Here is a 13978-nt window from a genome sequence, read left to right on the forward strand (position 1 = left end):
TAAATAGAATTACCTCAAATATTTTGAAATTAAAAAAAAAATCTACTTTGGCGGTTGGACCCTGGTATCAGAGTTTTTTAAAACCTCTTCACATGATTCTAATGGGCAGTAGGGCTGGGACCTGGCCAAGGAGCTAATAATAATGGCATAGGAGATTGAGTGGATGAGGGAACAGAGAGAAAGAAGGAAGGATGGCTTTCACTCTTCATGTGAGTGAAGTTGACAGTGATAAAAGTAATGTAGTGATCTCTATTCCTAAAGATCTATTCATCCAAGCTTTACGTACATATAAGTTTTAAAGTAAAATCATCATAGATAGTCATGGCTCCTTTCTAGAAGTTTCCATTTTAAAAAAAAGGAAAATCCAACAATTATGTCATTTGTCATGAACAAATATTTCATAAATATGTTTCTTCTAAAACCTCTTATTTCATTGCTATTTGATAATATGTTTTATTTTTGCTAAATTTTAATTTAAGAAAAAAACAAGAATAACACTTATCCTATTATGTTAAAGAAAATATGTGAACTTCATTTAAATTAGTTCTCATTTCCTCAATGTAAATGAAATGTCTGTATAAAAATATCTTGATTTGCAAAAGAAATGTCCTAAAATAAAAAATAAATATATTTTTTTAAAAACCCTCCATCTTACTAATAGACTCAGTAGAGAGACCAGAGAGCTGCCCCTAGGTAGCTTAATGAGTATGCTGCCATGATGGGGAATCCCACGTGGCAAGGAACCGTGGATGACCTCTGAGAACTGCAGATGGCCTCTAGTCATTGGGCAAAAAACAGAAGCTCTCTGTCTGACACCCACAAAGAATTGATTATTCCCAATAGCCATGGGAATTTGGAAGAGGTTCCTGAACTTCTGGTGAGAAACCAACCCTAGTCAACACCAAGAATGCAGCTTCATGAGACAGTAAGAAATGGATCCAGTTAAGCTATGCTCAGACTCCTGATCCACAGAAGCAGTGAGAAAGTAGATGCAGTGCCACAAAATAAATAAATAAATAAATAAATAAATAAAATTAAAATACTTCCAAATAATCTATTGGTCAAAGAAGTAATCAAAGAAAATTATAAAATATTTTGAACGTAAGGATACCAACAAAAATGCAACCTATCAAAAATCGAGGGATGCAGCTAAAACAGTGATTAGTGAAATTTATAACTAACAATAGAAAGAAAAAAACACAAATCCAAAATATGATTATTTGAGAAGATCTACAAAATTGACACACTCCTACCTAAACGAATCCAAATAAAAAGACGGAAAATGCATTCTCATATAAAGAATGAAACAAGGATTATCACTGCAGATTCTACAGAAATTAGAAGAAAAATAATAGTATAAACACCTTTATGCCAACAAATTTGACAACTTAGATGAAACAAGCAAATTACCTGAAAAATACAGCTGACAAACATAAAACAAAATGTGATTATACCTGTAACTATTAAAGAGATTGAATTTTTATCAAAAATTCTCTTACAAAGAAAATTCCAGTCTTAGGTGCTTTAAGTGTTGAATTCTGTCAAACATTTAAGAAAGAAATATTACCAATTTTACACAAACACTATCAAATAATAGAAAAGTTCATACTTCTCAACAAAGACATTATAAAAAAGAAAGTTCTTTCTTTAGCCAATACCCCCTCATGAATAGATAAAAAAACACTTAGCAAAATAGTAGCAATTGAATGTAACAACATACAAAAGGATACATCATGACCACAGTTTATTCCAGGAAGATAATGTTTTAACATTCACTAATTTACCATGTTAATATATTAAGAAGAGAAAAAAGATATATTTATCTCAATAATGCAAAACAAATGACAAAATTGAACATACATCCTGATAAAAACTCTCCAGGCAAGGAAGAGAGATTCCTCAAACTCATTTTTTTTAGAAAGAAAAAACCTTACTGCTAACCTCATACTTAATGGTAAAAGATTGAATGTTTTCTTCTTAAATTTGGTAGTAATGCAAAAATGCCTGCCCTCATCACTTACATTTGACATCATATCAGAAGTCCTAATAACTGCAATATGGCGATAAAGTTAAAGTCATAAAGATTAGAAAAAAATTTAATGGCACCATATAAAGTTTTGCATAGAAATAGAACCATATGGTATGTATTCTTGGTGTAAGGCTTCTGTGATTTACATAATGTTTTGAGATTCATTTATGTTGATGTGTGTATCCATAATTTGTTCCTTTTTATTGTGGAGAAGTATTTCATCAAATGAATACCTACTAATTGTTTATCCATTATCCTATTAATGGATGCACTAGCTATTTCTAGATTACTGGCTATCGTGAATAAAGTCAATGCAAACTTTGGACACATCTTTTTGTGAACATATGTTTTCATTTCATTCTTTTGAGAGTGGACCTCTTGGGTCATGTTGTAGTTTTAATTTATTTTTCCTCAATGAATAATGTAAAGCACTTTTTCCATGTGTTTCTTGACCATTATTTGGTGAAGTCCCCAGCAGAATTTTCTGTAGAAATTGATGAACTGATTGTACTATACAAATATAGAAGGCCTAAAATTTCCAAAGCAACCTTAAAAATGTAAATAATATATTATAATGTAGTGTAACATGCTTAATGATAAATGTAACTTATATATGGTGGAGAACAATTAGAAAATTTGCCTTTGGGTGGGTGAAGGGTAGAAAACGAAAAGGAAAGGACATGAGGAATCTTTCAGGGAAATAGTAGTATTCTAGAACTTAATAGGCGTTTGAGTTACACAAGTACATACATTAGTCAAAACTCAGCCAATGTACACTTGAGATTTGTGCATTTTATTGTACATAAATTTTACCATGAAAGAAAAATAAACTATATGGTTGATAATGATATATAAGCTAAAGTATTTGATAGAAATTATACTGATGTCTGCAATTTACTTTGAAGTGAACCAGATATAAGATGCCTTAGTGGTTTGGGTGAAGGAGGAATAGATGGATCAACACATGCTATAGTTCCTATCATAAAACATTAATAATAGAATCTATGTGGTGTGTATATGGATGGGTACTGAATTCCTACAAAATTCTTTCAACATTGCTGTAGATTTCAAATTTTTCATATTAACTTTTGGGAAACAAAGAGGACAGGAAACGGAATAATACATTTTTAAATATTTCAAATAAAAATATTAATTTTGGCACTTAAGGCAGACATTTTACATCTCTGAAAATTCAATAATGTAGAGTAACTCCTTTCCCTTTATTGCTGGGTAAGTAAAGCTGTTCTTTATTAAATAGAGAATCTTTTCAAGGAAATCTTTATTTTCTTACTTTCTCCTCATTGAAGCATTTTCTTAAATAGATTTAATAGATTCCAAAATGGCTTTCAGTACAGAATGGCATATGTTGTCCTACAGTGTGCATATTAAAACATTTTAAAATATAAAAAGATATTTTATATGCCTATTGAACCTCTACTGGTGTTCCTGTTTTATAACTGAAAATGGTTATTTTTGCCTACTTTTTCTTCTTTTTAAGCCTTGCTTGGATTTTAGAAATTTGTTAATCTTTTCAAAGAAACGAATATTTGCTTTTTTGTACTCTGTAATGTACAATTGCTTTTTATTTCATCAATTTATTCCTTTATCATTATTTTCTTTCTTCTGTTTTTTGTGGGGAAAGTAGTTATGTTTTTGTTCTTTTCCTCACTTCTTGGGCTGGATGCTTAGATAACTTATTCTGGGCCTTTCTTTTTCTCTTATAACTGCATTTAGGTCTATAAGTTCCTCTCAGCTGTATCTCTCATGTTCCGATATCATATTTTCATTTAATTCAGCTCAAAGTATTCCACTGATTCCCTCTTTGCCCAACGGGTTCTTTAAAAGTATATTGCCTGATTTTCAAATCTTCCACTGTGCTCAGAACATATACTTTGTTTAATTTTAGGACTTCAAAAATTATTGAGACTTACATTTTATTGCTCAGCCTTTTGTTTTTTAACCATGGATGTTTAGTTCAACAAAGTAAAAAGTTAAATACTATTTTAATCCCTATGCCACACAATATAAAGATCTTAGAATACTTTAAAGCTGATCAACTCCCTGTATATTTATATAATATTGTTTTTATTATTTTAGTTTTCCTTTTTACCCTCCATACTAGAGATTATTCATGTTTTATATTAGCATTAGCATTGTATGTTAAGCTTAGTTACATATTGGCCGTTTTATTTGGTCATCATTCTTTCATTTCTGGTTGTCATTCTCGGCTTTTATCTCTTCTTTCTGAATTTATATTCTTTAAAAAAAAAATTTAAGACAAGGAATTGGTAGTGAAGCCTTTCTGTTTTTATTCACCTGAAGGTGTAATATGTGCACTACTTTAGGGCAGACAAACATTCCTTACACAGAACACAAGAAGCACTAACCATAAATGATAAGATTAATAAAGTTGATTTGATTATAATCAGAACCTTTTCAAAAGTTTATCAAAAGACACCACTGAATAAAAACATAGACAACAGAACGTGTGAGAAAACATTTTCAATACCTGTGACCAACAGTAAACTAATATCCAAAGTATATTTTTAGATCTGTGGGTTTATGTCTGGACTTTCTATCTTGTTCCATTGATCTATATTTCTGTTTTGGTGCTAGTACCATACTGTTTTGATTACTGTAGCTTTGTAGTATAGCCTGAAGTAAGGGAGCCTGATTCCTCCAGCTCTGTTTTTCTTTATCTATTTGTGCTTGTTTGTGTTTCCATACAAATTATAATATTTTTTGTTCTAATTCTGTGAAAAATGCCATTGGTAATTTGATAGGGGTTGCACTGAATCTGTAGGTTGCTTTGGGTAGTATAGTCATTTTGATAATATCGATTCTTCCAATCTAAGAACACAGTATATCTCTCCATCTGTTTGTGTCATCTTTGATTTCGTTCATCAGTATCTTATAGTTTTCTGAGCACAGGTCTTTTGCCTCCTTACATAGGTTTATCCTAGGTATTTTATTCTTTTCAGTGCAATGGTAAATGATATCATTTCTTTAATTTCTCTTTCTGATCTTTCATTGTTAGTATATAGGAATGCAAGAGATTTCTGTGTATTCATTTTGTATACTGCAACTTTACCAAATTCATTGGTGAGCTCTAGTAATTTTCTGGTAGCATCTTTAGGATTTTCTATATATAGTATCATGTCATCTGCAAACTTTTAAAAGAGAAAAATGCCTACAAATCAGGAAGACAAAGACTTTCCCAAAAGACACAATAGCAATTTCCAGAAGAACGGTAAACATGGGAAAGGTTGATCCATCTCATTTGGCATCAAGGAAATATAAGTTAAAATCACAAAGAGTTATTAAACTCCAGAGAAATAGTGAAAATTTAAAAGAGTGACAATACTAATGGTTGGCAATGATTTGGAGCAATTAGAAAACTTCTACAATCTTTTGATTTGTGAAATTTTCTTTCTGTTTTTTGTTTGTTTGTTTTTAATAAATTTATTTATTTATTTATATATTTATTTTTGGCTGTTTGGGGTCTTCATTGCTGTGTGGGAGCTTTCTCTAGTTGCGGCAAGTGAAGGCCACTCTTCGTTGTGGTGTGTGAGCTTCTCATTGTAGTGGCTTCTCTTGTTGCGGAGCATGGACTCTAGGTGCACAGGCTTCAGTAGTTGTGGCATGCAGGCTCAGTAGTTGTGGCTCGTGGGCTCTAGAGCGCAGGCTCAGTAGTTGTGGCACATGGGCTTAGGTGCTCCGCGGCATGTGGGATCTTCCCAGACCAGGACTCGAACCCATGTCTCCTGCATTGGCAGGCAGATTCTTAACCACTGTACCACCAGGAAAGTCCCTGATTTGTGCAGTTTTCTGTATGTGGGTTTTACTCTAATGTAATTGGTTACTTTAAAAATGCATAGGGGGACTTCCCTGGTGGCGCAGTGGTTAAGAATCTGCCTGCCAATGCAGGGGACGTGGGTTCGAGCCCTGGTCCGGAAAGATCCCACATGCCGCGGAGCAACTAAGCCCATGCGCCACACCTACTGAACCCCCATATCTTCTCCCCATATTTATATCAGGTAGTTTATTTCTCTCTTCTTCATTTTTAGGAGCTTTCTAAAATGGGTTATTAGTGTTCTGTTTGTGGCACAAGTTACAGAAAACTTTTCCTTAATTATTTTGTTTTTGCTTTGTTTATGTTTTTTTTCTCTTTCATGGGCAATAAAAATAAATTGCTGACTTTTTTAATTAATCCTTTTTTGCTTCTGGGTTTGAATTGTAGTTAGGAAGATTTTCTTCAATCTTGGGTTATAGAAGAAATTGTTCATCTTTTTCTTAAGGAACTTGTATGTTTTCTTTTCCCCCCACTTTCATAACTCTAATCCATTTGGAATTAATTTTAGCATTTAGAGTGAAATGTGGATTGAAATTCTTCTTTCCCCCTCCAAATACTATCTGATTGATTAATTTCCTTAATGTCATTACATCATTCCTCTCCCTTAGAGGTCAGAATACACACACACACACACACACACACACACACACACACACGTACCCCTTTTCTTATAAGGGTACTAATCTCATCAGACCAGGACCCTACTCTCATGACCTCATCTAACCCTACTTGCCTCTCCAAATATGTGTGTGTATGTGTGTGTAAATATGTACATAATATTTCTATCTTTTAGTAGTATGTTGAAGTGTTATTATGCATTTTTTTTGGCCACGCCACACGGCTCACATAATCTTCAAAAAAGTTCAAAGAAGAAAAAAATGAAAATGATTCTTAAACATCTGAAAAGGTGGTTAATTCATAACAGAAAATACAAATTAAACTGTATCTAAGTTCCTATTTGTCACCATCAGATCAGCAAAAATCCAAGTCTAACAGTATCTGAGTTGGCCATGGGAAAACAGTCATTGGCATCCATTTCTAATAAAAATATAAAATGCTAAAACCCTTGTGAAGGAGAATTTGATAATATTTAGCTTGCATAGTTGGTAGTATTTGTGCAGCTTCATTCAACAATCCTGAACAAAAAAAGAAAGAGAAAAAACTTTTATATAAAATTATTGATTGTGGCATTATTTGTAATAGCAGAATATTGGAAACAATCCAAATGTCCATCAGTGGAGAACTGGCTGAATAAACTACAGTGCATCCATGCAATAGTATTCTATACTACAGTAAAAAGTAATGAGGTCATTCTTTATTCCCTGATAAGACATGATCTTCAGGGTGTATTATTAAGTGAAAAAAGCAAATATCCAGATGTAGAACAGTGTATATAGTATGCTACCTTTTATGAAAGAAAATGAGGAAACACAATTTTCTGTGTGCATATGTTTGTGTTGCTTATATTTGCAAAGGGATTTCCTACTAGGAAAACCCAAAACTGAAACGGTTACATCTAAGGACAAGAGGTAATAAAGGTGAGGAATAGTAATGAAGACTTCTCTTAGTATACATTGCTATATAATTCTGTTTTGGAATTTAGAAAATGTTGACGTCTTCCAAAAATAATATTAAAAAAAAGGAAAAAAGCAAACTCTGAAAACTGAAAATAGAAATAAATGAACGTAACCATCTATTAAGTTGATGTCATACCCACAAAGAGAGAATAATTATTTTCTTTGACTTGGGAACATGGTATTTTGATTGCAGATCCTTGATAGAATCAATTCTATGAACAAATAGAACTGTAAAAACAATCTCACTTCACTAGTTTGTTGTAGTTGTATATGTAATAACATCAAGTTAATAAGTGATTATACTGTTAGAAATGTTAAGAACAAAGATTTTCAAAATATTGAAAACAGTTCAAATGTCCATCAATAGAGAACTGACTGAATAAATAAAATAATTATTAATTATAAATAAATGCAATTTATTTATTATAAATAAATATTATAAATAAATGCAATTTATTTATAATTAGTTTATTTTAATTCATAAAATATGGATGACTCTTAGAAACACAATATTGAATGAATAGAAACTCAAGTCTCAAAAGATGTAGACAATAAAATGCCATTTTTATAAAACTTGAAAACAATTACAATAAAATATGTGGAGGCAGGCTCTGAGATAGCCTCCAGTGAGCTTCACCTCCTGGTGTTCATGGTCCTGTAATCTCCTCTGGTGAGTGTAGGCTGAATTTACTGACATGCATCTAGTAAATAGAATGCAGCTGAGGTGATAGGATTTCAGTCCTGAGCCTAGGTTACGTAAAAACTATGGCTTCTGTCTTGGGCTCTCTGTTACATTTTCTCACCTGCTTGCTGTTATGGGTTGCATTGTCTTCTCTGTAAAAACACTGAAGAAGCCCTCATCCCCAGTATCTTAGAATGTGGCCTCTTTCGGAAATAGGGTCATTGCAGATGTAATTAGTTAAGATGAGGTCCTACTGGAGTAGGGTGAGCCCCACTCCAATATGACTGGTGTTCTTATAAAAGGATGGTCATGTGAAAACAGAGGAAACAGAGAACACAATGTGGTGGTGAAGGCAGAGGCTGGAGTTATGCAGCTGCAAGCCAAGGAGCACCAAAGATTGCCAGCAAACCACCAGAAGCCAGGCAGAAGGAAGGAAGGATTCCTCTTTAGGTTTTAGAGAAAGCATGCCCCTACCAACACCCTGATCTTGGACTCCTAGCCTCCAAAATTGTGAGGGAACACATTTCTGTTGTTTTATGCCACCCAACTTATGGTATTTTGTTATAGCAGCCCTGGGAAACAAATACACTTGCTCTGAGTTCTGACCCACAGATATGGAGATAATAAAGGGTTGCCATCTTAAGCTGCTGAGTTTTTGGGTAATTTGCTATGCGGCAACAATAACTGTACACATGTTGTTTTAGACTATATAAATATGTGACCATTTTAAGAAGATTAGACTTGGGAATTGGTAGGATCTGGGCAGTTCTGAGAGACAGGGCAGCAGGAAACACATAAAACACCTCATAGCAAGAATAGTCTGACCTGTACATTGCCACTGAGATGAATTTATATCAGACTCTTTTTGTGTCCCTGCATCATTTGCTCTGCATTCACAATCCTGGAAAAAGAAAGCTTCCAGTGGGCAAGATTAAATCATGTCCCCACCACTGGCTGTATCAGGGAATTAAAGAAAAATTATTGGGCTTTGGATTTCTAAGGGGACTGAGTGGATTGTACCTGGCTTTACAATTATGTAAAAGCTATTAAAATTGGGGGTAGGATAGTTACTCCCAAAGAAACTGAGGTATATTGGCACGGGGCAAAGATTTCAGGGACCCTCAATCCAACATATACATATCCTCTAAAAGAAAGTGTTTGAAGAAATAACAAAAATGAGTTGGTATCATGATAGATGAAAAAATCCAAACTGTCAAAATAAAGAAGTAGCTCTCAGTGAACTGACAACCCACATTAGATGGGCCTGCTTTGAATTCTTCCTCAAATTCCTTTCACTGGAATTCTAGGTGTGGCATTCATCAATTCAAGACTAAAGGGAGAGGAATGGCAAAAGCAAAGCTTAACTCAAACTACCCTATGCGCTGTTTTTTTAAAACCATCTTAAAATGTTTTTCTTTGACTGCTGGCAAATTTTATTGAACACTATTTTTAGTCTCTCTCTCTCTCTCTCTCTCTCTCTCTCACACACACACACACACACACACATACACACAAACAGAGGCAGAATTGATTACACACACAGCATTGAACAAAAAAGTAATCAGACTGGTAATACACACACCACTCCCATCTTAATATACAGTGTACTCAGACATGTTGTAAATCATTTGTTTTCATTCTGTTTTGCAGAAAGAAGATAGCAGGTATCATGATTGTGCTCACCTCATTACAGGAGAGTGAATCCTCCTGTCTTTAATAATTACCACTTTCAAATTTGTTTTTTTTTTTCCCAATTTGGAGTGTGTGTGTGTATGTGCACATGTATGCCTTTTAAAGAATTAAATAGCTAACTAAGCAGTTAAGCAGTTAAATAAATAATAGAGAAAAAGGGAAGAGAACACAGTTAAGCCATTCTCATAAAACTTATTACTGGTTACTTTTCTCAAGTTAATGTACCACAAGCCACATGCTTGCTTATAAGTTCCTGACGCATCAGAGAAAATGGCATTCTAATGAAGCTCCACGCACCCCACTTTGGTATGTTCCACAGGCAGCTGCTGCCTTGCAATTCTATAACTGCCTGATGTTAATATCCTAAACCAGTCTTTAAAGGCTTCTTTGCTTGCCTGTGAGCTGCCCACCTCAGGGAAAGGGCTGTGTCCAGCACCCTGGCAGCACAGGTGAATTTGTCAGCTCCAGCAAGTGTCGCATTCCGGTGCCACAGTCTGTGCACCCACACTGCTCTTTCTGAGTGCTTTGCTCTGGGTCTTTGATCCCTTGAAGGCTACCGTGGTTCTGATCATTACCAGACAAAGTACTCAGGGAATGAATACAACCTTCTGGAACTGCAGATATCTAGCAGAATTAACACACCCCAGAGAACTGCTTATTGAAGTGACATGAGACAAAATCCAAAGCCTGAGTATTTAACTGAAAAGGGGTATTAGTTCCGACCCTTTATTCATTGGGCCTCTCATTTTTAATCTGCACTACTAAAATACAAATGTTAAAAAATATTCACTGCCTTCTATATTTTATGGGTTGTCATCTACAAGATGTTTCAAAAAGAAATTCCAAAACCCTATGAAGCAATACAAAGTACAGAATGTATGTGGGAAATATGTTCAGAGAACATACTTCAGGGGCAAACACCTCACTTAAATCTTTTAAACTTCTAGAAATTGGATGAATAACTACTCAGCCTAGCTGAACAGAGAACTTATTGTTCTGTGTCTTCGAAGAAGACAGAGTAATACTCATTGTTTTGTTCTTGTCTCAAATACAGCAGTCTCTTTAAAATCAACATACCCCCAAACAAACAAGCAAAAAGGTATTTCTTTCATGTTCTCCCAAACGTGTTGGTCCTATTAACTTACTATCTCAGTCATAGAATCGACATCCCCATCCAAATTGGAAATCTTAAATCTAGAAAGTCAGAAAAAAAAAGAAAAGAATTATTCTCCATCTCCCTATCAGAATGGCCATCAAGATTTGTCAATTCCACCCTCACTGGGTGCTTCACTCCCTCTCCATCTGTCACTGTCAGAGCTTTCATTCAGGCCCCTCTCATGTTTGCTGGATTGTAATAACACCCCCACCCTCCAAAAAAGGATCACCTTGCTCCCAGTCTCTGCTCTGTACATTGCTTTCAGTCACTTCTTCTGACAAACAGAAGCAAACCTCTCACTCCCAGCTTGAAATTCTTATCCTGGCAATCACACCTCTTCATTCTCCAGCTCCAGGCTACCTACCTTGTAGTGGATCCTGCTTTTCTGTTCACCAAATGCACTTCCCAGGACTGCTGTAATCACCCTTTCCTGAATGTGATGCATGTTCTGATGCCTCTCTGCTTCTGCCTTGCATCAGGAAGGGTCCCATCAAGAAAGAGAAATTTGAACAGGGGAAGTTTAATATAAAGAATTATCGACTATAACAGGGGGTTTCAGTGATGAAAGATTGCCTAAAAAGAAGTAAAGTGAACTCAAAATTACATCGGAATAGTAGCTATAAAAAGTAATTGTCCCCTCCAGGGCTGAGATAGCGCATATGAGCAACACCCACCTCCTCCCAAGGCTAAGATCTATACCCCACTGGGGAGGGCATGGCCATGGCTCACTGAAGGTAGATAAATCACTGGAGGAATTTGCTGGAAATTCATTCTCTGGAACTTACCAGGGAAACTATTCATGGCGAGGCGTCTCATCAGAGGCACTTCACTATGAAATGACCCTAGGGGGTTTCAGGGGGCAGCTGCTGGCTTCTGGGTTCTGCTGGCTGCTGTTCACTGCGGGATCTGCATGCTGGAGGAGCTGCCCATACTGCATGAGCTGAAAGCTGGAAAAACCACAAGAGCACCTGTTGAGCAAGCACCCTGGAATGAGGAAGCCAAACCCTTTTCCTGTTGCAGTGTCTCCCCAGCACCCACTGCTGATAAAGCTTAGCATCCTAAAGCTTAGAAAAGAAAAATTACTAAAGAGCCCATCTCCAATGAAGGAAGGGTGAGTTTGGACCCACGAGGACCCCTTGATAACTGGCACATGCCATACTTTTTCCTCAGCATGGAAAGCCCCTCTCTTATGGGCCAGTTCACATGTTGCCTCCTCTCTAAAGCCTTTTCCCACCATCACATCCTAATCCCAAGCAAAATTAATTCTTTGGAATGTTGTCCATGTCATTATTAAAAACATCTTTCTGTATCATCATTTATTTCTGTGACTCTCATAAGCCACCTATTTGTTTCTGTGATAACTTCAAGGGTAGGAACCATGACTTATGCATCTTGGTGTCATAGCCCCTAAAACAAGACCTGAAATTAGAGCAAACACTCAACTTCAGAGTACAAAAGAGAGTAGAGAAACTAGAAGTTGCCAGAGAGTGAAAATGCTTTTGGTTGCTATCCATTACTTCTTTTAAGTTAGATGGGCGCATAGTTCCCACATACTTTTCTTTATCAGCCAAGGCCTGGAGAGATCAAGTAACTCATCAAGCATTAGGTAACTTGTCAGTGGCCAAGCAAAGACTACCACCCAGCTGATGCGTATGCCTTCAGTTTTGGTGCTTTCTCCACCCTTTCATACAAATTCCTGCTAGGAAATATAATTCACACATTATTTTGTATTAAATTTTTATTTTTCCATAAGTGGTAGTTTTAGTCACCAAATTTCTGTCAGTAACTTATCTTCTTATTCAACTTATTCATTGATCCCCAAAATGGGATCAATGAAATAGGAAAACATGTAGATCATATCTCCACGTACGCTGTGATCTCTTTTACAGACTGGCTCATCACTTTTTCTCCGTTTGTAATTTCCTTCCCCACCTTTTCATCTGTCTTCATTAAGGCTCTCTATTGTTGGAATAATAGAGACACATTAACTCTAGCTTAATTAAAGGAGATGAAGTGAGGTCTTGCAAGGCACTGAAAATGGAATCTGGAAAATCATAAAGAAACATAGCAAATAGCAGCTCTCTCTCTCTTTCTCTTTCTTTCTCTCTCCCCTCCACCCTCCTGACCTTTCCTTTCATCTCTGCCTCTTATAAAATCTTCACTCTTTCTTTACACCTAGACCAGCCTTTCCTGCCTCTCTATGAACATGACAAAATAATAATATAGTCACCTTAAACTCTAAGTTAACCTGTCCTAACAGGTCCAACACCTGCTGCTAACTGCCAGGAAGTTTAAAGTCTCAACTACAAATCTCAGGGAGAGAGAAACTGATTGACCATCTTGGATCAGGATGTCAATTCAAATCGAATTAATTATGATTGGTGGGCTGAAGCGGAGATCTGTTTTGTTTTGCTCTCCCCTAATAAGTGTCTCGCCTAACAGAAAAGAGAGGAAATCAGTTTAACAGAGAGAGACTATGATCTAAGTCAGAAACTTCAATGTTTGCTACGTTCTACTACTGAAATCTTACATAGCTTTCAGGCCCAGTTTAAATGCCCTCCACTGGGCCAATCTTACCCAGATCTATGAACCAAATTTAGTTACTGCTGGATGTTGTACCTCTGTCATACAATTCACTTCATTCATTCTTATTATACACTTTTGCTTATCTATCTTTTCCAACCATGTGATTCATCTTTGTGTCCCCTTAGACACTTGTGTGGCATTGTATATATGGCACACTGAAAGAATAAAGAAAACCATCTTTCTTCCTTTGATTGTTTTTTTTGGCTCCTTAACATTTATGATGCACTCATTTATTATTTCAACAATTATTTATTGAGCACATATTATGTTTTAGGCAGTGTGGTTGACACCATATACAATAGACTGCCCATATGAACCTCTCTCTCTCTATTGTAGAATTAAGTAGTCAAGCAAGTAAATATGAAGTTATAAATTATGATTAGTGCTATCAAGAAAATATAGG

General features: G+C 35.5%; 1 long non-coding RNA gene across 1 annotated transcript; it reads right to left on the reverse strand.

The window, feature by feature from the left end:
* Positions 1 to 10977: 10977 nt before the first annotated feature.
* LOC132498324 (uncharacterized) lies at positions 10978 to 11891 on the reverse strand. The gene is made up of 3 exons (XR_009533740.1): positions 11775 to 11891; positions 11354 to 11458; positions 10978 to 11027 (listed from the first exon to the last, which is right to left on the reverse strand). It is a non-coding gene; the product is annotated as an uncharacterized LOC132498324 (long non-coding RNA).
* Positions 11892 to 13978: the final 2087 nt, after the last annotated feature.

This window comes from Mesoplodon densirostris, chromosome 11 (genome assembly GCF_025265405.1).
Source record: "Mesoplodon densirostris isolate mMesDen1 chromosome 11, mMesDen1 primary haplotype, whole genome shotgun sequence".
NCBI classification, from domain to species: domain Eukaryota; kingdom Metazoa; phylum Chordata; class Mammalia; order Artiodactyla; family Ziphiidae; genus Mesoplodon; species Mesoplodon densirostris.